This window comes from Scyliorhinus torazame, chromosome 13 (genome assembly GCF_047496885.1).
Source record: "Scyliorhinus torazame isolate Kashiwa2021f chromosome 13, sScyTor2.1, whole genome shotgun sequence".
In the NCBI taxonomy this organism is placed as follows: Eukaryota; Metazoa; Chordata; class Chondrichthyes; order Carcharhiniformes; family Scyliorhinidae; genus Scyliorhinus; species Scyliorhinus torazame.
The window spans coordinates 61,828,075-61,853,915 of NC_092719.1; the positions used below are offsets into that span (position 1 = coordinate 61,828,075).

The window sequence follows — 25,841 nt, forward strand, 5'->3', positions numbered from 1 at the left end:
CACTATACACAAACGCCACCCGCTTGTTAATCAGAATCGCCACTCCCCTTGTTTTAGAATCTAGCCCCGAGTGAAATACCTGCCCAACCCACCCCTTCCTCAGCCTCGTCTGACCAACACCCTCAGGTGTGTCTCCTGTATCAATGCCACGTCCGCCTTTAAGCTTTTCAGATGTGCGAACACACGGGCCCTCTTGACTGGCCCATTCAACCCTGTCACATGCCATGTGATCAGCCAGGTCGGGGGGCACCTCCCTGCCAATCAACCATAGCCTTCCTAGGCCAGCCCCCAGCCTGTGTCCTGCACCTGTTCAGGCCCACCTTCGGGCGCCCACCATCATCGACCCTCTCCCTGTCATCTTTTGTCAGTCCCTCCCCTGTCAGCAGACCTCTATCCCTCCTCCCCCTCCCCCTCACCCCATAACAAAGTAACAAGCCCAACCCCCATCAACACACTCACCAGCTGCTCACGCCACACTGCGCTTACGAGAGCTAACCCGCCCAGCTAGCCCATGGCACCAAGTATTCTACCCCCACTGATTCTCCTCTCCCCCGCTCAACCATCCTCCCTGTGCAAACTTTACAATCCCCAACAAACACAAAGAAAGGAGTAACCCACCATCCCCCATCAAGAACGAAACAAACCCAAAACCGAACAGAGCAATGGCCCCAAACTTAGTGCAAACATGTTTTATACAAACCAGAAGAAAGCAAAATACAAAATATGAACGCTCCTTCACCCAATAGCTTCTCGAACATTCGTGCCACATTTGCGCCGGCGTTCACTCGCTCACTGCCCTCCAGCAGGCCCACGATCCTCAAATGCTGCCTGCGCAACCTATTCTCCAGGTCCTCCACTTTATCCTTAAGCCTCTTCTGTTGATCTCTCATCAACCCTATCTCTGTAGCCATCGAGGCGAGCTGCTCCTCGTCCTCTCCCACCACCTCCTCCACCTTTCAAATCACCTGGGCCGGGGACTCCAACCTCATTTCCATGCGGTCGATCCTCTCCTTTATAGGATCCACAGCCCTGGCCAGGTCCTCCTTCCTCTGCTGGGCACATTTTTCGTGGAGGAAGCTCACTAACTGCTCAGTCGACCACTCGGCCGGCAGGCTCGGACCCCGACCCTCCGCCATCTTCCCCTGTGTCGAAGACTCCACACCAGCTTTCAACTGTTGTTCCCTCCTTTTTTGACCAATTCTGGTCCACAAATCCATAAACCGGTGGGATACTCTCTTCTTCCACCTCTCCTCCACCTTATACCATCAGTCTACTCCACTGTTAGCCGGGGAAAAGGTCCAAAAAGTCCACCACGAGCGAGAGCCACCAAATGTGCGATCACTCACTCCATGGTCGCCTCCGGAAGTCTCAATAACGTACAATTTTTAAGAACATGTTTCAAAGTGTGCAGTGGCATCAACCCCCATCCCACACACCCATCCTAACACTACCCCCCCCACCTGGAGGGTGGCTGAAACTCCACCCTGCACCACATGCTAGCCACTGAAGCCACCAGCTACCCACCCCTGGCGCTGCATGCGTCGGACTGTCTAACACTGCGTTTTCTGTGTTCACCCCCCTTCTCCACTCCCAGTAGAAGGCCGCTCATAAAATGCAGGGAGCGGGAGAAGACTGAAGGGAGGCTGCCAGATCTGCAGCCACTCACCACAACAGGGCAGAGGGCATTGGACATGGTCGGAGGGCCCGAGGGAAGGGCAATAATCGGGGTAGAGGTCAGCATCGGGCGAGGGGTGGTGTGTGGTTGGGGGGGGTGGTGTTGGGGGGGGGGGATGGGGGGGGGTGCGGTGTCCATGCCCCTGGCCAGGCTCCATAGTCGGTGAACCTGGAGGCAATCAGAGCATCCCAGGCACGTTGGCCTTGGCGCACATGTTGTATGACCTCCCGTGCTTACCTGGGCACCTTGTCCTTCGTCAGCCTGCACCACATCCTCCTCATCGGATGAGGACTGATGTTCTTCCTCCTCCGCGAGCATGTTGCCCCTCTGCTGAGTGATGTTGTGTAGGACACAGCAGGCCACCAGCATTATACTGGAGGGCTCTTCCAGAGAGGTCCCGGCACCTGAAGCGCATCTTCAGGATGCCAAAGCTCCGCTCCATCACGCTCCTGGTCGCTGCTTGGGCGACATTGTAATGGATCTCTGCATCGGTCTGTTGCCTCCAGATAGGCGTCATCAGACACGACTGCAGTGGATAACCCGTGTTGCCCAGACACCAACTCCCCAGCCAGGGGTGCGCCTTGAAGAGACCAAGAACCGTCGAGTGTGCCAGGGATCGTGCACACTGCTGAGGTATCGGATGCCGACGTGCACGATGTGCAGCTGATGGTCACACACCAGCAGCACGTTTATCGAGTGGAACCCTTTCAGTTTGTGAAAAGAGATCTGTCATCTGCAAATCCTTGTAGGGCGATATGCATCCCGTCAATCACTCCCTGGACCCGGGGCATCTCGGCAAAGGAGGCACACCCCGCTACCCGGGCATCCTGGTGGGCCCGGTCCACATTGAAATGGATGTATTGTGCCAACTGGACACATAGGACCTCCGTGACGGCATGGATGCACCTGTGCATCGAGGTCAGTGAGATACAGGACAGGTCCCCACTCTGCGCCTGGAAGGACCTTGTGGTGTAAAAGCGGCGTCTTCTTTGCACCTCATCCTCCCCGGCATGTTAGGCGGCCGGCTCTCCATCCTCACCAGCTGCCTCCTGCTCCTCTGGGGCAAGCTTCGCTGCTGCAGCATCCTCCTAATCCTTATCGAGCAGCTCTGTGGCGGAAGTTTGCGCCGGCGAGATTTTCCCGTCCCACTGAAGTTAATGGAGTTTAGAACGGATCGTCACATTTTACGGACCTGTCGCTATCGTGTTAACTGAAGAGTTAACTCAGTTTCTCTCCACGTCATGTACTGCCTGACACGCTGAGGATTTCCTGAATCTTCTGCCTTTACTTCAGTTTTCAACCTAGCCACCCAACTTGCTGCTATGGTAGCACAAGTGGATAGCACTGTGGCTTCACAGCGCCAGGGTCCCAGGTTTGATTCCCCGCTGGGTTACTGTCTGTGCGGAGTCTGCACGTTCTCCCCGTGTCTGTGTGGGTTTCCTCCGGGTGCTCCGGTTTCCTCCCACAGTCCAAAGACGTGCAGGTTAGGTGGATTGGCCATGATAAATTGCCCCTTAGTGTCCAAAAAGGTTAGGAGGGGTTATTGGGTTACGGGGATAGGGTGGCTGTTTAGTACAGGGCTAAATCGCTGGCTTTGAAAGCAGACCAAGGCAGGCCAGCAGCACGGTTCAATTCCCGTACCAGCCTCCCCGAACAGGCGCCAGAATGTGGCGACTAGGGGCTTTTCACAGTAACTTCATTTGAAGCCTACTTGTGACAATAAGCGATTTTCATTTTTTTTCAAGTGAGGGCTTAAGTGGGTCGGTGCATACTCGATGGGCCAAATGGCCCCCTTCTGCACTGTATGTTCTATGTTCTAATGCTGTCAACCTTTATTTCTTTGAAAATTTGGAAATGCATCTGTGGCAGCTCGAATTAAACACTGGAGACTTCCAATAATTAAGGCAGAGTTTATTGATGAAAAGCAAAGGCATTGAAGTAACAGGAGCCGAACACGATACCACAGGTCCTAACACTTTGGATCCCTGGTCCATACTTCCCGGGGTCCTGCTATCTTTCCCGGCTCAAACTCCCTGTTGGCCGGGGTTCACGCGCTCCCACACGATTGGCCCCGAGCTAGTCACATGGTCTGTGGAGCCCACCCCCTCTAAAGGAGTCATGCTACCACAGCATCAAATGTATTTTGAAAATGCAAAGTATTTTTACAGTGTAATTAGCCTACATTTACCAACTTCAGCTTCTAATGAAATATGAGCCCAGTGTTCATTCTGACTGCCCAGAGGAGCCTTGATAGCCTTTCTTGAAATATGCTGGAACATTTTCCCCATTGGGTGTTCGATGATGAAGTAAAATAATTCATTGGTTACAATGCAGTAACTCATTACATGACTTAATCCTGTGCTGTGAAGTATCCTGTAATTACTTTTGTGTATGTGCATATATCAGCCTTAAACTACTGCCATCAGTTTCGCAAGTTAAATTGCACATACAAATTAATCCCTAATGTCACAATAGTTCAGCAACAGTCTATAAAGTTACCGAGTGCCGTTTTTGATCTTATTGAGACTTTATTCTGGTAGTTGAGGTTGATTTTATAAAAGAAAACCGAAAAAGGCAAATTAGATCCTCGTTATGAAAATCAAGAGCATTTGGATGTAGTGTTTGAGATGTGGGGCGTCATTCTCCGACCCCCCGCCGGGTCGGAGAATCGCCGGGGGCTGCCGTGAATTCTGCCCCCGCCGGTTGCCGAAGTCTCCGGTACCGGATATTCGGCGGGGGCGGGAATCGGGCCGCGCCGGTTGGCGGGCCCCCCCCGCTGGATTCTCCGGCCCGGATGGGCCGAAGTCCCGCCGATAAATTGCCTGTCCCGCCGGCGTGGATTAAACCACCTGGATTGTCCCACCTTACCGGCGGGACAAGGCGGCGGGGGCGGGCTCCGGGGTCCAGAGGGGGGCGCGGGGCCATCTGGCCCCGGGGGGTGCCCCCACGGTGGCCTGGCCCGCGATCGGGGCCCACCGATCCGCGGGTGGGCCTGTGCCGTGGGGGCACTCTTTCCCTTCCACCTCCGCCACGGTCTCCACCATGGCGGAGGTGGAAGAGACTCCCTCCACTGTGCATGCGTGGGAAACTGTCAGCGGCCGCTGACGCTCCCGCGCATGCGCCGCCCGGGGATGTCATTTCCGCGCCAGCTGGCAGGGCAACAAAGGCCGTTTCTGCCAGCTGGCGGGGCGGAAATTCCTCCAGCGTTGGCCTAGCCCCTCAATGTTGGGGCTCGGCCCCCAAAGATGCGGAGCATTCCGCACCTTTGGGGCGGCGCGATGCCCGTCTGATTGGCGCCGTTTTGGGCGCCAGTCGGCGGACATCGCGCCGTTTCAGGAGAATTTCGCCTGTGGAGAGTGTGAAAGGCCAAGAAAGGTGCCACTTATTTTGAGGCAAAGGGGTTTACAGCAGATGCCAACAGGAAAACAGTCTGGTGTGATATCTGCAGACTTGTAGCTTACACTTTGACTAAGAATCTGATCACACGTGGAAATGTGGCCCAAGTGGTCAAAGAGCATCTAAGCCCAAAGTTGAGCCATTGCAGAAGAGTTTGTTCAACACAAGGAAGCAAAGGGTCAATGAAAATGTTCCCTTGGTTCATGCTGGGTTTCTTGGTGACAGAGTAAGGGAGAACTTTGTATGCCGTTTAGTGGGGATGTCAAGCCGATATAAAGGAAACTGTTGGTAGAAGACGAGTGCTCTCAAACCAGCACTTGGCATCGAGACATGCTCGCAGGTGTGCTGATGAGCTGCATCCCACAATGCCCACCAGGTCTGGAGTGAACAGAGTCGCTTGTGCATGTTGGAAATGTGGCAAAAAATAATCATTATCCAGATCAATGTTCTAACGAAGGCCAAATGGCATAGCTGCATGGAATCTGTGAAATACTAAACTGGAGGCAGAGAGAAATCCCAAATCACAGTAGAACAGAAGAAACAACAAAGATTCAATGCTTATTACATAGTTTTCAACAAAAAAGCAATGTGCCGTACGAAGATTCACATAGAGAAGAAACATATTTCCCTGCACATTGTGAAATGGGGAAAAATGACGTTGTGATGTCTGTCTGTTTAGAAGGCATAAAAAGTGAATTTAAATTTGAATATCGCGATTGTTATCAAACATATCCGAAGAAAGGTTCTGTAAGGTTTTCCAGCACAAAAACATTTTATTGAGAAATCATTGAAGGGATTGAATGCTCATTCTCAAGAAGTATAAATCCAAGTAAACACAAAAATTAGTTCAAATAAATATCTGTTAAAGTCTGTGATTAATTGATTGACCAATTTGTAGCCTGCAGTTAAACTTGATCAGTGTTATGAAGATCCAAGTGGATGGCATGGTGGCATAATGGTTAAGACTGCTGTCTCACAGCACCAGGGACCCGGGTTCCATTCTAGCCACGGGTGATTGTGTGGGGTTTGCACGTTCTCCCTGTGCCTGCGTGGATTTCCTCTGGGTGCTCCGGTTACCTCCCATAGTCCAAAGATGTGCAGGTTAGGTAGATTGACAATGCTAAATTACTCCTTAGTGTCCAAAAATGTGCAGGTTAGCTAAGGTTACCAGGATAGGGTGGGGTGCGGGCTTGGGTAGGGTGCTTTTTCTGAAGGTTGGTGCAAATCGATGGGCTGAATGGCCTCCTGCACTGTAGGGATTCTACGGTTCTAAGACCGATGGGTAAACACATGGAAGAGTACAAGTTCTTCTTCAGTCCATATTTTAGTGTGTCAAGTACATCTTAATGTAAAGGAGGGGAGCAAATAGTTTAAGCTGGAGACTTTAAAGGGAATACTATCATTAGAATTATACTGTGTGGTGTGTGAGGGCATAATTGAGAACATCATTCGCAGCAAATGCTCTTCATGTATTAGTAAAACCAAATGGTGGTGTAAGAATTTGTGACTATTACAGAGGTGTGAGTCCTAGTTTGGATGTTCATGAATATCACCAACAGTAGCACCTGATAATTTTCTCATTTGTTCTCATCTATACTTGTCAGCAATTGAAGACTACTGAAGAAAACCAGAATTCAAACATGAGTTTTTTTTGCTTGTTCAAGAGATTCTCCGATCCGAGTTCAACCCGGCACCACTGCCAGCGAGAACGGAGAATTTGGCGCTCAACCCAAACTCCATTCACTGCAGCAGGACTGGAGAATCCCACCAGCATGAATGGATGGAGAATTCAGGCCCATGGACTCCACTGCCAAGACCAACATTTACTTCCTATCCTTAATTTCCTTTGAGAAGGTGAGCCCTCTTGTTGAACCGCTGCAGTGTGTGTGGTGTAGGTGCACTCACTGCGCCGTTAGGAATGGACTTCCAGATTTTTGACCCAGTGACAATGAAGGAATGGCAAGTCAGGAAAAGAACTGTAAGTGGTGCTGTTCCAAAGCACCTGGGTGCGATTCTCTGAAATGGAGACAAAGTCCCGACGCCGGAGTGAAAACCAGAGTGTTTCACTCCGGCGTCGGAGCCTGCTCCCAGCCCCCTAATCTCCCGCCCCCGGGGGGCTAGGAGCGGTGTCATGTATTTTACACGCGCTGGGCCTTGGCGCCGCATAGAAAGTGGCGCCACGTCAATGACCCGGCCGGCATCGCGTAAATGACGTCACCCGCGCATGCGCGGTTGCCCTCCTCCCCGAGGCTGCTCCACAAGAAGATGATGGATGGATCTTGCGGGGCAGCGGAGGAAAGGAGGTCCTCCTTTAGAGAGGCCGGCCCGCCAATCAGTGGGCACCGATCGCGGGCCAGACCCCATCGGAGGCCCCCCCCTCCGGTGCAGGAACCCCTCTCCCCCGCCCCCCCCACAGGCTGCCCCCCCAGCCTTCCTGCGCAGTTCCCGCCAGGTGTGGACGGCGCCAGCGGGAACCTGTTGTGTTGGGGTGGCCGCTCGGCCCATCCGGGCCGGAGAATCGGAACTTGCCTTTTGCAAACGGCGAGCGGCGATTCTCCGGGCGGCCAGGCGTGATTCTCGCGGCGCTGGGTTTGGAGGGGGTGGGAGAATTGTGTGCGGGTGGCGGGGCGGCGAGGCGGGACTTGCGCGCCGCCCCGGAGATTCTCCCACCCGGCGTGGGGGGGGAGAATTCCGCCCCCTGTTTTTGTTCTTCCAGGTGGTAAAGTTCATGGGCTTAAAAGGTGTCATTGAAGAAGTTTGTTGAGTTGCTGAAATGTATAAGCACTGGAGTAGGGGACAGCATTGGATGAGTATGCCTTTGAAGGTACTGGCCACTCTAAGCTCTGATCAGCTGGATGTAGATGCTGAGCTTTTGGCATGATCCTTGAAAAAGGAACTTGTTGAGTAGCAATGGGAAATGTGTGTGTCTATGAATGCTTCTGCTGGGGGTTCAGGGGTCCTTTCCGCCTGCCTGTAAAAACATCCCAGTTAAACATGGAAGTGGGGGATCAAGCCGAGTTCTCAGCATGGCACCATTTTTGGAATTTTAACCTCCCCTGCCCACAACCATCCTCGTCTGATCCCACCACCCAGGTGGGCACTGTGGGGGCTGTGTTGCATTAATAGCCCCAGGAAGACCATTTTTATTTCATTTTTATATGGTTTCTTCAAAAAGTAAACATATACATGTTTTGGGCAGCACAGGGGCACAGTGGTTAGCACTGCTGTCTCACAGCTCCAGGGACCCAGGTTCGATTCCGACCTTGGATGATTGTCTGTGTGGAGTTTGCATGTTCTCCGTGTGCCTCCATGGGTTTCCTCTGGGTGCTCCGGTTTCCTCTCACAGTCCAAAGATGTGCGGGTTAGGTGGATTGGTCATTCTAAAAAAAATTGCCCCTTAGTGCCTAAATGTTATGTGGGATCATGGGGATAGGGTGGGAGTGCTCTTTCGGAGGGCTGGTACAGATGCGATGGGCCAAATGGCCTCCTTCTGCACCACAGGGTTTTTATGATTCTAAACAGGGAAAATGAAAATGCTGGAATACCTCAGCAGCTCTGGCAGCATCTGTGGAGCGAGGAAACAGAGTTAATGCTTCGAGTCTAGGAGAAAATGCAATAAAGATGTGTAGGTCACGAGACAGAGGAAGCGTAATGGCAGGAGAAGGTCCTAGTAGTTGCATGAAGGTAGGATATCAGAATATGTTAATGGGAGAAAATACAGGTCAGTACACAGTGAAAGCAAAACTCAACAATAGGTGACAGATGGTCTGGTGGGGGAGGGGGAGGTTTTTTTTTTGCATTTAAAAAATATTTGGTGAAAAAAAAGTCAAATTAGAAGAGGAAAGTCACTGTCGTGCTTGAACTCGGTGTTTAATTCTGAGGGCCGATGTTGACAGGTCTGCTGAATTTTTCCAGCATTTTCTGTGTCTTTTTCAGATTCTAGCATCCGTTGTATTTTCTTTTATTTCAGCATCCAAAAATACTTTTTCCTAAAGAAGGAGCCTGCGCTGCTGTCGGTACAGTTGATGCTTTGTGCGACCTGTGGGCACCGCAGGGACTAAGTGCATCATCAGACCCGGGAATAACATTTTAATGTAGTGAGGTAAGTTTTCTTTGAATGTCTTATTTTTGTTACTATAATAAACTTTCACTTTATTAATTTGATAATTCGTTCATTTTATTACGTTTTTGTTTATTTTGAAAAGAGCTCATTAAGAGACACTTGGAGGGTCAAGGATGGAAAAACCTAGCAACACTAGAAATCCTGACTTCTGGGCGCTCTTCAAGAAGGGTAAAAAACAAAGAATTCCACCCCCCACATACATGGAGACCCCCAACACATGCACAAGTGGAACCCCCACTCCAGCAGACACAGGCAACCCCTCCTCCTCTCTATGGATAACGGGAACTGCCCTACTGGAGATCCCCAGAGGAGCTCCCCCCATTTGGTAAACCAGGGGGCAGTGCCGGGGGAAACTAAAAACAAACTGTAAAACTTTATCCAAACAATATTTTGACCGTGAGCTGTCCGAAATAGGGACCTACATAGATCAAATCTATAAAATGTGGAAAACATTTGGTATGTAGGTGAAGCTAGGTGAACCATTAGATCCTAGTTTTTCCAACTGTGAATTTGATGACCTACCAAGTTATTATTCCAAACCACATTTTCTGCCACAAATGTCCATTCCATGATTGAGTCAGAAACAAATGACTATTTTATCAAGAATAATGTTATAAGAAGGTTGAGCGGTGATTTTTGTTCTGTTGCTTTTACCTCATTAAATCAATCAGAGGATTATAACTCAGAATTTGAATTGATGGGTGCCCAAAAGGTAACAGATACTTCAGTTACCAGTTTAATATTGTCATTCTCTTATTATTTAAATCGAAGATGCCTTCTGCAATTACAATGGGTGATTTACAAAAGGGCTCTAGAAATGAAACAGCTTACTACTTATAGCGCAGTCTGAACAAAAGGTAGCTGGAACAACCATTGCAATCTTCCCTCACGAAGGTACATGCGTTCCTGCCAGCTTGCCTGCTCAAATGGTGTGCGTGGTGACTGGGGAACCTGGAGGGGAATCCTTTATGTGGGATCCACATCCATTTACGCAGCGTGAGTGCTTCTGGTAAACCCTCCAACCTAGCTCAATGCATTGCCATACAAAACGTCCAAAGGGTTTATTTTGAAATTATAATCTATTTAGATGCATGTGAATAAGGCATAATGAGATTCCCCTTCCGAATACGACAGATGGTGCTGTGCAGGCTGCTCATCCATCTGGCGTGGGTGTAACAACACGCATGTTGATTCCTTCAAAGCAGCATAGTTTTATTTGTAAGATTCTTTTATTTTCACTTTTCACCTCATATTTGTTTTTAAATCTTAAATTTATTCTGAGAATTTTGGGGGATGTGGATAATTGCAGGATGTAAAAACAGAAAGAACTGAATATTACCTGAAAGATCACCAGAAAGACAACCATAATTGAAGCATTTTTAAGACATTAATGAAAAGCTGGTGAGATATAAAACAAGAAGATGGGAAGTCTCCCGTGGTCAACTTTCATGGTGCATTTGGGGGAAGTGAGCTGTGCTGGTGACCAAACTAAGTTTTAAATTAGTGGTGGGAGGGAGTTGGTCTCAAAGTATTCCAAATACAACATCTCATGGTTGAATTGGTATGGGAGGTAAGAAGATTTAGCGGGGAGATTTGTGGACTCAATGAGCAGAATTAGGTGTCAGGCTCAGATTGAAAACCGGCGTGTAGCTCTCCAGCTGCACAGACCAGTTTTCACTCCAAACCTTGAGCCTCTTTGAGTAAGAAAAAAGTGGCCGTGATTTATGCCGTCACTCCATCTTTAGGTTGGGGTAACATCTTTTAAGCTGGTGAGCCATTAGATCCTAATTTTTCAACTCTGTGTTTACTGGCTCACTAATTTATTGTTTCAAACCGCATTTTCTTCCACCAATTCCCACTCGGTGATCTTCAGCTTCTCCCATCACCCCCACTATGGAGGTATCATTGGTGTTTCCCCTCTCACTGACCTGCCAGTGCTGACCAGGCAGTGCTGACCTGTGCTAAAAGACAGTGCTTGGGGCAGTGCCATAGCACTGCCTGAGCATGTCCCTCTCCCACCAATGGCGATGAGTACGTCTTCTCCCCGGGAAGGGATCCCCGAGGCTGATTCATGTCTTCGAAAAGCTGTTGTGAACCTCACCGACGTGTCATCATGTCAGCTATATTCAGTGAGGTCTTCCGGTGGAGGCCCTGCGAGGGTAGGTCGCGAATTCGGCAGCTCCCACCGCGAACGGACTTACGGGCCCTTTTTCGGAGTTTCAGCGGCTCCTCCTCGGTGAAATTCGGCGGGTCAAGCAACGCTGGAAAGGTTCCCCGCATCGTTTTATGGAGAGGACCAGGAGTAGGGCGGCGAAGCAAGCGAGTGCCGAGAAGCGGGTGGACCGGGCCCGGGAACACAAAATGGCGGCCGGCTCGGATGAGGCAGCGTGGGCACAGTGGTCGCGGAAACAGCAGGAGTTCCTCAGAAGCTGTTTTGCAGACAAAAAACGGAGATGCTGGCCCCGATGAAGGCCTCAATGGAGAAGATAGTTGAGACCCAGAAGATGCAGGAGAAGGTGATCAAGGAGATTGAGAAAAAAGTCTCGGATAACAAAGATGAGATACTTGGTCTGGCCATCAGGGTGGAGGCGCATGATGCCTTGCATACGAGATGGCAGGAGAGGTTGGAAGACCTTGAAAACAGGTCCAGGAGACAAAACCTGCGAATTCTGGGCCTCCCTGAGGGTGCGGAGGGGTCGGATGCGAGTGCATTTGTGACCACGTTGCTGGGGACCCTGATGGGGACGGGTACATTTCCTCGGCCTCTGGAACTGCACAGAGTCCTTGCAAGGAAGCCCAAGACTAACGAACCGCCGAGGGCTATGGTGGTACGATTTCACCGCTTCTCAGACAAGGAACGTGTCCTGCGATGGGCCAAAAAGGAGCGGAGCAGTAGGTGGGAGAACAGCGTAAGTCACACATACCAGGACCTGGGAGCAGAACTGGCCAAGAGGTGCGCTGGATTCAACCGTGCTAAGATGGCCCTCCACAGCAAAGGGGTGAAGTTCGGGATGCTGCATCCGGCGAGGCTTTGGGTCACGTATCAAGACCGGCACCACTACTTTGATACACCGGACGAGGCGTGGATATTTATTAAATAGGAAAAGTTGGACTCGAGCTAAAGGACAGCCACACTTTGATGAAACACTCTGGTGTAACATGATGCTGACCTAACATAAAATTGGGAGTAATGTTAATTGTTTGAGGGGGCTGGGGAGGTGGCTGGAGGGAGCTATGGTATGTTGTTTTCCCTTTTTTGTTCCCTGTTTCTCTGGCCATGCTCTCTGCTTTTGCAGAGTTCAGCCGCAGAGGGGGGAGAGGGGCCCTATATTTAGAGCTGCTCTTCTGGCATCTGGAGTCGTTTCTTTTGTGGGGCCAGGTTAGCACCCGGGGTTTATTTCTTGTTTCACTGGGGGAGTGGGGGGGGGGGGGACTATTCTTTGGGGGCTGTAAAGGCAGTTAAATTGGGCTTTCCATAGGAAGAGAGGGGCCCGAATAACGAGGCACCAGGATGATCGGAGACAGAGGCAGGAGCGTCCAGGGTCAGCATGGGTCAGCTGACTCACGGAAGCATAATGGGGGGAGAGTTAGTGTTAAGCTGGTGCTTGACTTGGGGGATTGGGATCGTGGGACTGCTGGGGGCGGGGGGGTGGGGGGTGGGGGGGATGCTGCTTTGCTGACAGAAGAGGAGCCAACTTTGGGGAACAGATGGAGAGTCGGGGGGGGGGGGGTGCCTCCAGTTGGAGGGCTTGAGTAAGCGGGGGACGCGGGCTCGTGGCTGGCCGAAAAAGGGGGATGTCTAGTCGGCAGGGGAGGGTGCCTCCAGTGGGAGAGCTCGAGTAAGCGGGGGACGCGGGCTCGTGGCTGGCCGAAAAAGGGGGATGTCTAGTCGGCAGGGGAGGGGGGGCGGTGTTAACCCCCCGTCCAGGCTGATCACGTGGAATGTGGGAGGTCTAAATGGGCCAGTCAAGAGGGCTCGCGTGTTCTCGCACCTAAAGGGGCTAAAGGCAGATGTAGCCATGCTACAGGAGACGCATATAAAACTCACAGATCAAACAAGATTGAGAAAGGGGTGAGTGGGCCAGGTGTTCCATTCGGGGCTGGATTCAAAGACCAGGGGGGTAGCAATTCTGGTCAGTAAACGGGTGGCATTTGAGGCAGGGAGTTTTGTGGCTGATAAAGGGGGCAGATACATAATGGTGAGTGGGAAGTTGCAGGGGACCCGGGTGGTGCTATTGAACGTCTACGCCCCGAACTGGGATGACGTGGAATTCATGAGATGCATGCTGGGTAAAATTCCAGACTTAGACTCACATAATTTGATCATGGGGGGTGACTTCCACACAGTCATTGACCCTGTATTGGACCGGTCAAAGTCCAGGTCAGGAAAGCGACCAGCAGCGGCTAAGGAACTGAGGGGTTTCATGGAACAGGTGGGGGGCGTAGACCCATGGAAGTTCGCTCGGCCGAGGGCGAAGGAGTTCTCTTTTTTCTCCCATGTCCACAAAGTTTATTCTCGTATAGATTTTTTGTTGTGAGCGGGGAGTATATTCCAAGGGTGGGGGGGGACGGAATACTCAGCCGTTGCAGTCTCTGACCATGCTCTGCACTGGGTGGACTTGCGACTTGGTGAAGAGAGAGGGCAGCGCCCACTCTGGAGGCTAGATGTGGGACTGCTGGCGGATGGCGAGGTTTGTGGGCGGATAAAGAGGAACATCCAAAACTACTTGGAAGCAAACGATACGGCAGAGGTAACAGCGACTACGGTTTGGGAGGCTCTGAAGGCAGTTATTAGAGGGGAGTTCATCCCTATCAGATCCCATAGAGAGAAGAAAGAAAGAGCGGAGAGAGAGAGGCTAGTAGAGCAGATACTCAGAGTAGACAGGAGTTACACGGAGATCCCCGAGACGGGTCTACTGAAGGAGCGCCGGAGACTGCAGGTGGAGTTTGATCTGTTGACCATAGGGAAAGCGGTAGTACAGCTGTGGCAGGTAAAAGGGGCAGTCTATGAGTATGGGGAGAAAGCGAGTAGAATGCTGGCGCACCAACTTCGTAGGAGACAGGCGGCCAGGTAAATTGGGGGAGTTAGGGACAAGGAAGGTAACATGGTCTTGGACCCAGAGGAGGTGAACGAAGTCTTGAAGGTGTATTATGGTAAACTGTACGAGTCAGAAACCCCGGAAGGGAGGGGAAGGGATGAAGCAATTCATGGACCAATTGAGGTTTCCAAAGGTGGAAGAGGATCTGGTGGAGGGACTGGGGGCCCAGATAGAGTTGGAGGAGATTGTTAAGCGCCTAGGGAGTATGCAGTCGGGCAAGGCCCCGGGGCCGGACGGCTATCCTGTAGAATTCTACAAGAAATTTTCGGAACTGTTGAGTCCACTCTGTGGTGATGTAAATCACTGTAAGTACACAAAGGGTTAATGTACATACACTACACCTAGCTAGACACTAGAGGGAGCACCAGAGACATGACACACAGACAGTCAACCAATAGGTCAGCCTGATGGGACACGACCAATGGGCATTCACGATACACACAGACGTGACACTACCACAGGAGGGCATTACACCAAACCATATAAAAGGACACATCACACATGCTCAGTCTCTTTCCAGTGGAGACACTCAGTGAGTACAGGCACAGGGTTGATTGAACATCACACCCACCACGTGGATTGTAGCAGACTGGTTCGTCAGTCTGAGTAGCTATAGAAGGATTAACAGTAGCGTCGAATCCAAGTAGGAGAATTGTTAATAGTTTAATAAATGTGTTAAAGCTATCTCCAAGTCTGAACCTTCCTTTGTCAGAGTGCACATCAAGAATGCAGCTTATGCTACGTCAAGAGCATAACAAAACACTCCTGCTAAGGATCTTTAACGAGGCTAAAGAGAGAGGGACCCTCCCCCCAACAATGTCACAGGCCTCGATCTCACTCATTCTCAAACGGGAGAAAGATCCGCTACAATGTGGGTCCTACAGACCGATATCGCTCTTGAACGTAGATGTCAAATTGCTGGCCAAGATTATGGCCGCTAGAATAGAGGACTGTGTCCCGGGTTGATAGGGGAGGACCAGACAGGCTTCGTTAAGGGCACGCATCTGAACTCCAATGTACGGAGGCTCCTAAACATTATTGTGATGCTCTCAGAAGGAGGGGAGGCAGACATAGTGGCTGCGATGGATGCAAAGAAAGCCGTTGACCGGGTGGAATGGAAGTACATGTGGGAAACGTAAAGAAGGTTTGGATTCGGTGACGGAGTCATAGGGTGGGTCCAACTACTTTATCAGGCCCCCGTAGCAAGTGTATGCACGTACAGGGTGAGGTCGGAGTATTCTAGGCTTCACCGAGGGACGAGGCAGGGGTGCCCCCTCTCCCCGTTAGTATTCGCCCTTGCAATAGAGCCATTGGCTATAGCGCTGCGGACTTCAAGGAACTGGCAGGGGTTGTTTCGGGGGGAGAGTAGCATCGGGTCTCGCTCTATGCGGTGATCTGCTCCTGTATATTTCGGACCCATTAAAGGGGATGGGGGAGGTTATGCAGATCCTGAGGGACTTAGATAAATTTTCGGAGTACAAATTAAACAAGAAGAAAAGTGAGATGTTCGTGATCCAAAATAAAGGGCAGGAGAAAAGACTGGGAGAGCTTCCTCTTAAGATGGTAGAGAAGAGCTTCCGGTACCTAGGCATTCAGGTGGCTCAGAACTGGGATACCCTCCACAAGCTTAACTTATCCCGGCTGGTAGAGCAGATGGAGGGGGACTTTAAAAGGTGGGACATGCTCCGCTTTCTCTAGCGGGGAAGATGCAGACCGTTAAGATGACAGTCCTCTCCAGATTTCTGTTCGTTTTCCAGTGCCTTCCCAATTTCATCCCTAAGTTCTTCTTCATTTCGGGATTTGTATGGGCAAATAAGACCCCGCGAGTAAAGAGACTGGGCGTCATTCTCCGACCCCCCGCCGGGTAGGAGAATCGGTGGGGGCTGGTGTGAATCCCGCCCCCACCGGTTGCCGAAGTCTCCGGCACCAGAGATACGGCGGGGGCGGGAATCGGGCCGCGCCGGTTGGCGGGCCCCCCCGCTCGATTCTCCGGCCCGGATGGGCTGAAGTCCCGCCGATAAATTGCCTGTCCCGCCGGCATGGATTAAACCACCTTTTGAACGGCAGGACAAGGCGGCGTGGGCGGGCTCCGGGGTCCTGGGAGGGGCGCGGGGCGATCTGGCCCCGGGGGGTGCCCCCACGGTGGCCTGGCCCGCGATCGGGGCCCATCGATCCGCGGGCGGGCCTGTGCCGTGGGGGCACTCTTTCCCTTCCGCCTCCGCCACGGTCTCCACCAAGACGGAGGCGGAAGAGACTCCCTCCATGGCGCATGCGTGGGAAACTGTCAGCGGCCGCTGACGGTCCCGCGCATGCGCCACCCGGGGATTTCATTTCCGCGCCAGCTGGCGGGGCAACAAAGGGCGTTTCCGCCAGCTGGCGGGGCGGAAATTCCTCCGGCGCCGGCCTAGCCCCTCAATGCTGGGGCTCGGCCCCCAAAGATGCGGAGCATTCCGCACCTTTGGGGCGGCGCGATGCCCGTCTGATTGGCGCCGTTTTGGGCGCCAGTCGGCGGACATCGCACCGTTTCGGGAGAATTTCGCCCACTGTATCTAGAGCGCAGTCGGGGTGGGGGGGTGGGGGGGGGGGGTTCCTGCCGCTGCCGAATTTTTGCAGCTACTACTGGGTACCTAATACAGCCATGATTAGGTAATGGGTATTGGGGGAGGGGTCGACGTGGAAGTGGTTCGAGGCAGCCTCACGCAAAGGCACCAGCCTATGGGCACACGTAACGGCACCTCTGCCGTTCTCGCCGGCGCGCTACTCCTCAAATCCGGTGGAGGCGGCGGCACTAAGGATCTGGGGTCAGTGGAGAAGTCGCAGGGAGGTGGAGGGAGCCTCAGTTTGGACCCCAGTACGCAACAATCACAGATTTGTCCCGGGCAAGATAGACGGAGGGTTTCAAAGCTAGCATAGGACAGGTATTAAAAGGATGGGGGACCTGTTCAGAGACGGGATTTTTCAAAGCTTGAAAGCATTGGAGGAGAAATTTAATCTGCCCCCTGGAAATGCCTTCAGATACCTTCAGGTACGCGCCATTCTAAAAAAAACAGGTGGCAACATTTTTGTTGCTACCCCCACATAGGAGACAGGATAGGGTGGTCTCCAGCACCTGGGTAGGGGAGGGGAAGGTGTCGGACATCTACCAAGAACTACAGGAGGCGGAGGAAGCCCCAGTGGTGGAACTTAAGGGCAAGTGGGAGGAGGAGCTAGGCAGGGAGCTGGATGCAGGCCTGTGGGCAGATGCCCGAAACAGGGTTAACTCCTCTTCATCATGTGCCAGGCTTAGCTTAATCCAGTTTAAGGTGGTCCACCGGGCACGCATGACGGCAGCGAGAATGATCAAGTTCTTTGGGGTTGAGGATAGATGTGCGAGGTGTGCGGGAAGCCCAGCGAACCATGTCCATATGTTCTGGGCATGTCCGGCTCTCAAAGGATTCTGGCAGGGATTCACTAAGGCAATGTCCAAGATCCTAAACACACGGGTGGTGCCTAGTCCAGAGATAGCGATCTTTGGTGTGTCAGATGATTCGGGGGTTCAGGAAGCGAAAGAGGCCGATGTTTTGGCCTTTGCCTCCCTGGTAGCCCGGAGACGGATCCTTTTAATGTGGAGGGACTCGAAGTCCCCGAGCGTGGAGATCTGGATTTGTGACATGGCTGGGTTTCTCAGTCTTGAGAAAATAAAGTTTGCCTTGAGAGGGTCCATGACGGGGTTCTCTTGGAGGTGGCAGCCGTTCCTCGACTTTCTAGGAGAGCATTAAAATATCAGCAGCAGCAGCAATCCGGGATGGGGGGGGAAATGTTGCATATTCTTGGTTTTTTTTCTTTATATAATGTTAACGTTCACCTTGTTTTGTTAAATGTTGTTAATGGTTATGTAAAAAATTTTGTTTTTGATAAAATCGGAATTAAAATATTTTTTTTAAAAAAAGCAATATTCAGTGAGGGGGGATCATGTGGTGGGGGTGTGTGACTGAGTAATTACATTTAAATGTATTTGTAAACATTAAAATGATAGTCTCGCCCTTTGTGGGCGTGAACCACGTGACGTCACCGGCGAGGGACGTGGAAAATCGGGAAACGTGATTCTTTCTGGATTTTCAGCCCGCGTTGGCGATCCCAGGGACCCCGAACGTGGGCTCAAAATCACCCCCCAAGTGCTATTCTGCCCACACTCATGATTATGCTACTAATTCTATCTGCAGGCCTTGTCTGGCATAGATGGAAGGTAATTGCCTGTGTGGTCTCCAGCAAGGAGCAGCCATGGAGCAGTGACACGTGCATCAAGCATACCCGTAGCCAATTGGCGCTGCAAGAATGGTCTCCCATGGCCGTCAGGTTCTTTGCCACACACGTTATATCTACCCACAAGGTTGGCATTGAGAACAGCTTCAGTATCAACCACAGGTTCATCATGTTACTCTTCAATCTCCTTTTCCACTAAATAGCATAAGACCATAAGGCATAGGAGCAGAATTAGGCCACTCGGCCCATCGAGTCTGCTCTGCCATTCAATCATGGCTGATATTTTCTCATCCCCATTCTCCTGCCTTCTCCCCATAACCCCTGATCCCATTTCTAATCAAGAACCTATCTATCTCTGCCTTAAAGACACTCAGTGAATTGTCCTCCACAGCCTTCAGTGGCAAACAGTTCCACAGATTCACCACCCTCTGGCTGAAGAAATTCCTCCTCATCTCTGTTTTAAAGGATCGTTCCTTTAGTCTGAGATGGTGTCCTCTGGTTCTAGTTTTTCCTAAAAGTGGAAACATCCTCTCCACGTCCACTATATCCAGGCCTCGCAGTATCTTGTAAGTTTCAATAAGATCCCCTCTCATCCTTCTAAACTCCAATGAGTACAGACCCAGAGTTCTCAAACGTTCCTCATATGACAAGTACTTCATACCAGGGATCATTCTTGTGAACCTCCTCTGGACCCTTTCCAAGGCCAGCACATCTTTCCTTAGATACGGGGCCCAAAACTGCTCACAATACTCCAAATGGGGTCTGACCAGAGCCTTATACAGCCTCAGAAGTACATCCCTGGTCTTGTATTCTAATCCTCTTGACATGAATGCTAACATTGCATTTGCCTTCTTAACTGCTGACTGAACCTGCACATTAACTTTAAGGGAATAGTGAACAAGGACTCCCAAGTCCCTTTGTGCTTCTGCTTTCCGAAGCATTTCCCCATTTAGAAAATAGTCTATGCCTAAATTCCTCCTTCCAAAGTGCAGAACCTCACACTTTTCCACATTGTATTTCATTTGCCACTTCATTGCCCCCTCTCCTAGCTTGTCCAAGTCCTTCTGCAGCCCCCTTGCTTCCTCAATACTACCTGTCCCTCTACAGATCTTTGTATCATCTGCAAACTTAGCAACAGTGCCTTCAGTACCTTCTTCCAGATCATTAATGTATATTGTGAAAAGTTGTGGTCCCAGCAACAAGTATACAATATGACTTCCCAACATGTCACTGTTCATTTTCCTCCACCTTGTATCTTTTGTAGCAGGGTAGCTGCAACTTGCATTTGACATAATGCCCGTGATCACATGGCATTTCACAGTGGCATTTATTGAACAAAATATGACACAGTGCCACTTCAGGAGATATTAGGGCTGATGATCACAGTTTTGTCAAAGAGGTATGTTTTTAAAAGTGTCTGAGAGGAGGAAAGCAAGTTAGGGAGGTGGAATGGTTGAGGGAGGAAATTCCAGAGCTTGGGGCCCAGGGAGCTGAAGGTACGACCGCCAATGATGGAGCGATTAATGTTAGGGATGTTCCAGAGGCCTGAATTAGAGGAGTGCAGATATCTCAGGAGAGCTGTAGGGCTGAAGATTAGAGATCGGGAGAAGCAGGGCCATGGAGAGACTTTAAAACAAGGATAAGAATTTTAAAATTGAGGCATTGTTGAAACACATCCAATGTGGGGCAGCCATCAGAGGGGTGATGGAGGAATGGAATTTGGTTCAGGATAGTGTGACGGCAGCTGGGTTTTGGGTGAGTTCATGTTACTGGAAGCTAAAACATGAGAGGCTGGCTAGGAGTGCATTAGAATAGTAAAACCTTGAATTAACAAAGCCAAGGATCAAGGTGTCAGCAGCAGATAAACTGGGACAGAGGAGTTGGGTGATTCCACAGAGATAGATATAGGGGGCGGGATTCTCCGAGCCAAAATCGCGATTGGCGCGGGGGTGGAGAATGGGCGTCGACGCCAAAATACGGGGCGACGCCGCTCCCGCAACCCCCGGAGAAGCGCCGTAAATCGCGCACGATAGCAATGGTTTGGGGGGAGGGAGGTCATTCACCGGTTTGGGGGGGGGCCTCACAGACGGCCAGGCTATCAATCGGGGGCCACCGATCCACGGGCGTGCACGATCCCGGGAGGGGGGTCTATCTTTTTGGTGCCGCTCCGCGGTGTGGGTCCGCCATGTCGCACGGGGCGGCCGACACAGGCCGCTGGCGTGTGCATGCGCGGACCCCCGACCGGAGGTGCAGGGCCCCGTATCAGCAGCCGGAGCCGCGGGAACTACTCCGGGTCCCTGCTAGCCCCCTCGAGGTAGGAGAATCTCTCTGAACTTTCTTCAGGTAAGTCCAGAGTGATTCACCCACGTTTTCATGCTGGAATGGGGACAATAGCTCCATTATTGGAGAATCCCGCCCAAGATTTTTGTGGGGTAGGCAGGGCTACACTAAAGTGTAGGTAGCTCAATATGAGTTCAAATTTGACACCAAGGCTGCGAGCATTATGGTTCGACCTTAGCCAGTAGCCAAGGAGAGGGATGGAAGCAGTGACTTGGGAATGGAGTTTGTGAGCAGGACCAAAAGACAATAAGGTATAAAGTGTTCCAAACAAGAGTAATATTGGACATGCAACATTAACTGTTTCTCCCTTCACACATGCTGCCAGATCTGCTGAGTATTTCCAGCACTTTTTGTTTTCATTTCAAAATGTCTTGGTTCTTCCCAATATCTAGTGCACAGTTTCAGACACTATCCCATTGAGTCCAGGACCTCAAAATTGTGAACGTCGTTACTCCCCCCAAGATTTCCTTTCTGCACCAATTTTTAGGCTTTTAAAACTTAAACCTTGATGCTATTGATTCCTGATGAATATCTTTTGTTTTCAACTTGGGTGTCTTGCGCTTCGGGTTTTAGTCTCTCACCTTAGTTTCTTAAGAGCCATACACCCGAATAAATGTCTAATTCATTAACATCCTGTACAGATATTCATTTGTAAGGTGTACAGTACAGAGCAGATAGGATTCCAGTAAATAATAGGTAAGTAATCAAAATGCTACCGATGTGGTAACACAAACTCCAGCAGCACAAGGAAAAGCACTAATCCAGTTTAAGAGTGTAGATTGAAAAGCATCAGGCTGGATTCTCCGCCAGCTGCCGTTGGTAGCGGAGTTCCTGATGCATCGGAGAATCTGTTGCTCTGGTCCCCTGCTTGGTGGCAGCCTTGAGGTACGTGCCCTACACCAGCGGGAGGATGGAAATGGGTCATTTTGACCCACTTGCATCCTATTAACGGGTTGGACACTGGATTTTCCATGCGGGCATGGATGGCTACACGTATTTCCCAACGTGGCCCTGATGTGGTGGACCTCGCGGTGGGCCAAGGGGGTAACTGTTTAAGGTAGGTGCACCCAAGTCCATCAAAGTGCCCCCCTTGTCTCACAATGCAAATATTACCCACCCAGCCACCAGAGACCCCCCACCAGAGATGCCAACAGACCCCCCACCAGAAACACCCACAGACCCCCTATCAGAGACCCCCTAAAAACCCACCACCAGACACCCCTGAAAGATACTCTCAATAAAGACCCCCCAGAGATCCACAACAGACCCCTCACCAGATGCCCCCGCCTCATTGCCATGTGTTTAAATGAATTTAAATTTCATTAAGCAGCTGGCGCCGTTGTTTCTGGCATCATTAGATCTGCTGCCCAACTCTTCCCTGCCTTCCCCCTGCCGGCAGGAATCACTATTGCTTTCCGAAAATGGAAACCAGTCATGTTGATCGTGCCAAAGGCGCGGAGGTGAGTATAGCCCTGGGGTAGTGAGGAAAATGGCTGGGAAGTGCCTTGGCATGTCCCCTCACACCCTGACACTGCTCGCTGGCAACCTGGCACTATCCCCTGCCAACCTGACATTGCTAATTTGACACGGCGTCTGGGGAACCCCTTGAGGGATGGTCCCCATTAGGTGGGGTGGAAGGGCAATGGTGGAGAGAGGGTTTGTGTCAGCATGAAAGTGAGGGCGGGTGGGTGTGACATTCTCTGAGAATGCGGGTGTGCCCTGATGCTGGTGATGATTGGGTGGGGGGTCATCCTGATGCCTGCGTGGTGCGGGGGTGGGGTGGGGGTCATCCTGATGCCGGGCTTGCTGGCTCTGTCAGGCCCCGCCCCGCCAGAGGAATAGCTTAAAACACACCCTGTTGCTTTTTTTTGAGTGTTGGAAAGGCTGGAGTGAAAACCTGGCTGTCTTTCTGGGGAGAAACACACTGGGTTTCAGTGAGAACCTGACACTTTGCCATTTTTGAGGAAAATTCCTCCCATAATCTTACATAATGCAGCAGGTGCTCTATATTGTCAGCTTGATTCAGTTGGTCATGAAGAAGGCCCTGGCTGACAATCTCAGCTGACCCTTCAGTGAAGTGCTGCACGTGTTACAGGGTCGCATAGTTTCCCTTTTTTGGATAAATTAATTGAACCCAAGAGCCCTGAACTTGTTTGGGGGACAGAGCAATCCCACTGAGGGGAAGCAGGGAATTCTCCTGACACTTTAACGAATGTTCTTCCCCTGAAGCAAAGCCGATAGAATTCTAGATTATCTGGAAAATTACCCAACTTGCTGTTTGTGGTATCTTCTTGTGCAAAATTGCCTGCTGGGATTGCGTACCTAATGAACAGTGACTCTAAGCACATTGGTTTGTAACACCCAGTAGATGTGAAAGATGAAGCGTCAATGTAAGTTTATTTTTCCTGTGACATTGGGGTTAAGGCGCATTGGGAAGGCTGAAAGATAAGCTTTTCCCCCCTAAATCCAGCTGTTCTGTACACATCCTGACAGTCACGAGTGTGTTTCATTGGGCAGCACCTTGTCTTAAGAGGTACAAGAAACCAAAACACCAAAAATTATAAACTAAAAAAAAGTTGAATTCCCTCATTACTCAGTGTGTCCTTTTTTTTTTACATTTGCCTCATTTAGAACAAAATTGTTGCTGCACAGAGAAATGTAATTTTTCAGAGATGAGGGTGAAAAGTACAAAGAACAAAGAAAAGTACAGCACAGGAACAGGCCCTTCGGCCTCCAAGCCTGTGCCGACCATGCTGCTTGTCTAAACTAAAATCTTCTACACTTCCGGGGTACGTATCCCTCTATTCCCATCCTATTCATGTGTTTGTCAAGATGCCCCTTAAACGTCACTATCGTCCCTGCTTCCACCACCTCCTCCGGCAGCGAGTTCCAGGCACCCACTACCCTCTGTGTAAAAAACTTGCCTCATGCATCTCCTCTAAACCTTGTCCCTCGCACCTTAAACCTATCCCCCCTAGTAATTGACCCGTCTCTCCTGGGAAAAAGTCTCTGATTGGTCAGTGATTGGTCAATAAATCAATAGAGTGCGTGTTTCTACATCTGAATAAACATATATTTTGACTTTTAAAAACTCACTTTCCTTTTTGTGGAATAAAACATTGCAATCACTTGTTTAATACAAAGTAAAGCCAAACGGTGAAGGCAGTGCACCCAGGATTAAATTCCATTTCAGCACCAGCAAACTAAAGAACAGAATTTGACAATAATTGTTTGCAATCAATCAAGCGCAGGGAGGCATAATAACCAGCCCAGAAAATAACTCCTGAATTGAGCTTCTACAGGCCACATGCCATTTATTCATAATAATTTTCCTTTTAAGAATCTGCCCCAGTGCTGTAGATCAGCAGCACATGCTGAATATATTTATAGCTCAGGTGGATATTTTTAGAAATTCCCATTTATATTGATGAGCAGCAAGCAGTCTTCTTACAGAAATTTTCTGACCTAGATGAATTGATCACTGTAATAATAAATACCACATCTACAAGTTGATTGCTATGTTGGAGTGTTATTGCTGAAGGGCAAAGGCTGAAATAGAATTGCAACATATTTGATACACAAACAGCACTAGATAAAGATGTGAAGAATTATATGGTGTCCACTTGAAGCGAGCTGCTCTGTGGCAGATAGAAAGGTCTGTCAGTTGCAGTGCAAATTGTCACTATTTACATTTGTTCGATATTGACAGAAATCCCAGTCTGTACCATTGCTTTGATACAGATTCTATTTTAAGTCAAGCTCAAAGAATGCACACAAGGATGAGGAAGGCTGTAATACAAGGCCATGTGACGACACGGGTCGCAGTGATGTTTGATGTTCTATTTTCAGATACCCATTGCAGCCAGCACTTTCAATGAGACTTCAATGGAAAGCTGAAGTGTCACACTTTCTTTTTTAGAAATAATACCCAATGGAGTCAGCCATCACCACACTGATATGAGCCGGTTGCTGATGGTCATATTATAAACAAACCAGGAGCCTATTAAAATGTAAGTAATTTCAAACTTTAACAAGTTAGCGATATTGATTTATTGATCCATTTCGGGAATGTTGCAAATAAAAATGACACCAGCTTGTACTGAATATAGCACATAAGAATATGTGCAGCTTGCACTAATACGAACATACAAACATACAAATTAGGAGCAGGAGTAGGCCATTCGGCCCCTCGAGCCAGCTCCGCCATTCAATAAGATCACGCGTATCTGATAGTAACATTAACTTCACATTGCTGCCTACCCCCCATAATCTTTCACCCCTTTGTTAACCAAAAATCTATCTGGCTCGGCCTTAAAAACATTCATAGACTCTGCTTCCATTGCCTTTTGAGGAAGAGAGTTCCAAAGACTCACAACCCTCTTAAATGAGCGACCCCTTATTTTTAAACAGTGACCCCTGGTTGTACATTCTCCCACCAGAAGGAACATATTCTCCACACCCACCCTGTCAATACCCTGAGAACCTTAAAGGTTTCAAGCTGTTTCTTTACTCTTCTAAACTCCAGTGAAAGCCGAACCTGACCAATCGTTCCCCACAAGACAATCCAAATCCAAATCTAAGACAACTCGCCGATTCTAGATATTAGTCCAGTAAACTGTTTCTAATGCATTTGACCCTTATTTGAAAAACGTTTATTACAGCTGAAAATAGATGCCTTTTCTATGCAGGCTAATATATTTCTCACAATAAACAGATTGCAAAAGGTAAGGGGTGGGATTTTCCGCCCCGCCGCACCCGTTTTTTGATGCGGTGTGCCCCCGCCGGCAGCGGGAGCCTCCATCCTGGCAGCCTGCCAATGGGATTTCCCATTGTAGGCACCCCCACACCGTCGGGAAATCCATGGGCGTGAGTGCGCTGCTGGCGAAGCGGAGGATCTGGCCGACGGAGAATCCAGCCCTCAGGCTTTGAATTAACTTTGTTCATTTTTTTAAAGATAATTTAGTTA

The 25,841-nt window shown here is 50.1% G+C and overlaps 3 long non-coding RNA genes across 4 annotated transcripts in view; 2 read left to right on the top strand and 1 right to left on the bottom strand.

Moving 5' to 3' along the window:
* Positions 1–6,818, top strand: part of LOC140388061 (uncharacterized) — a 154,527-nt gene extending 147,709 nt beyond the window's left edge. Inside the window, exon 4 of the long non-coding RNA XR_011934075.1 lies at positions 6,736–6,818. This is a non-coding gene — a long non-coding RNA (uncharacterized lncRNA). The remainder of the gene's footprint in view (positions 1–6,735) is intronic.
* LOC140388062 (uncharacterized) overlaps positions 1–25,841 on the bottom strand; it is a 205,333-nt gene that overhangs the window by 129,841 nt on the left and 49,651 nt on the right. The window lies entirely within an intron of this gene.
* LOC140387701 (uncharacterized) overlaps positions 9,278–25,841 on the top strand; it is a 44,368-nt gene continuing 27,804 nt past the window's right edge. For both annotated transcript variants that reach the window (XR_011933960.1, XR_011933959.1), the window contains exons 1-2: positions 9,278–9,362; positions 24,795–24,885. This is a non-coding gene — a long non-coding RNA (uncharacterized lncRNA). The remainder of the gene's footprint in view (positions 9,363–24,794; positions 24,886–25,841) is intronic.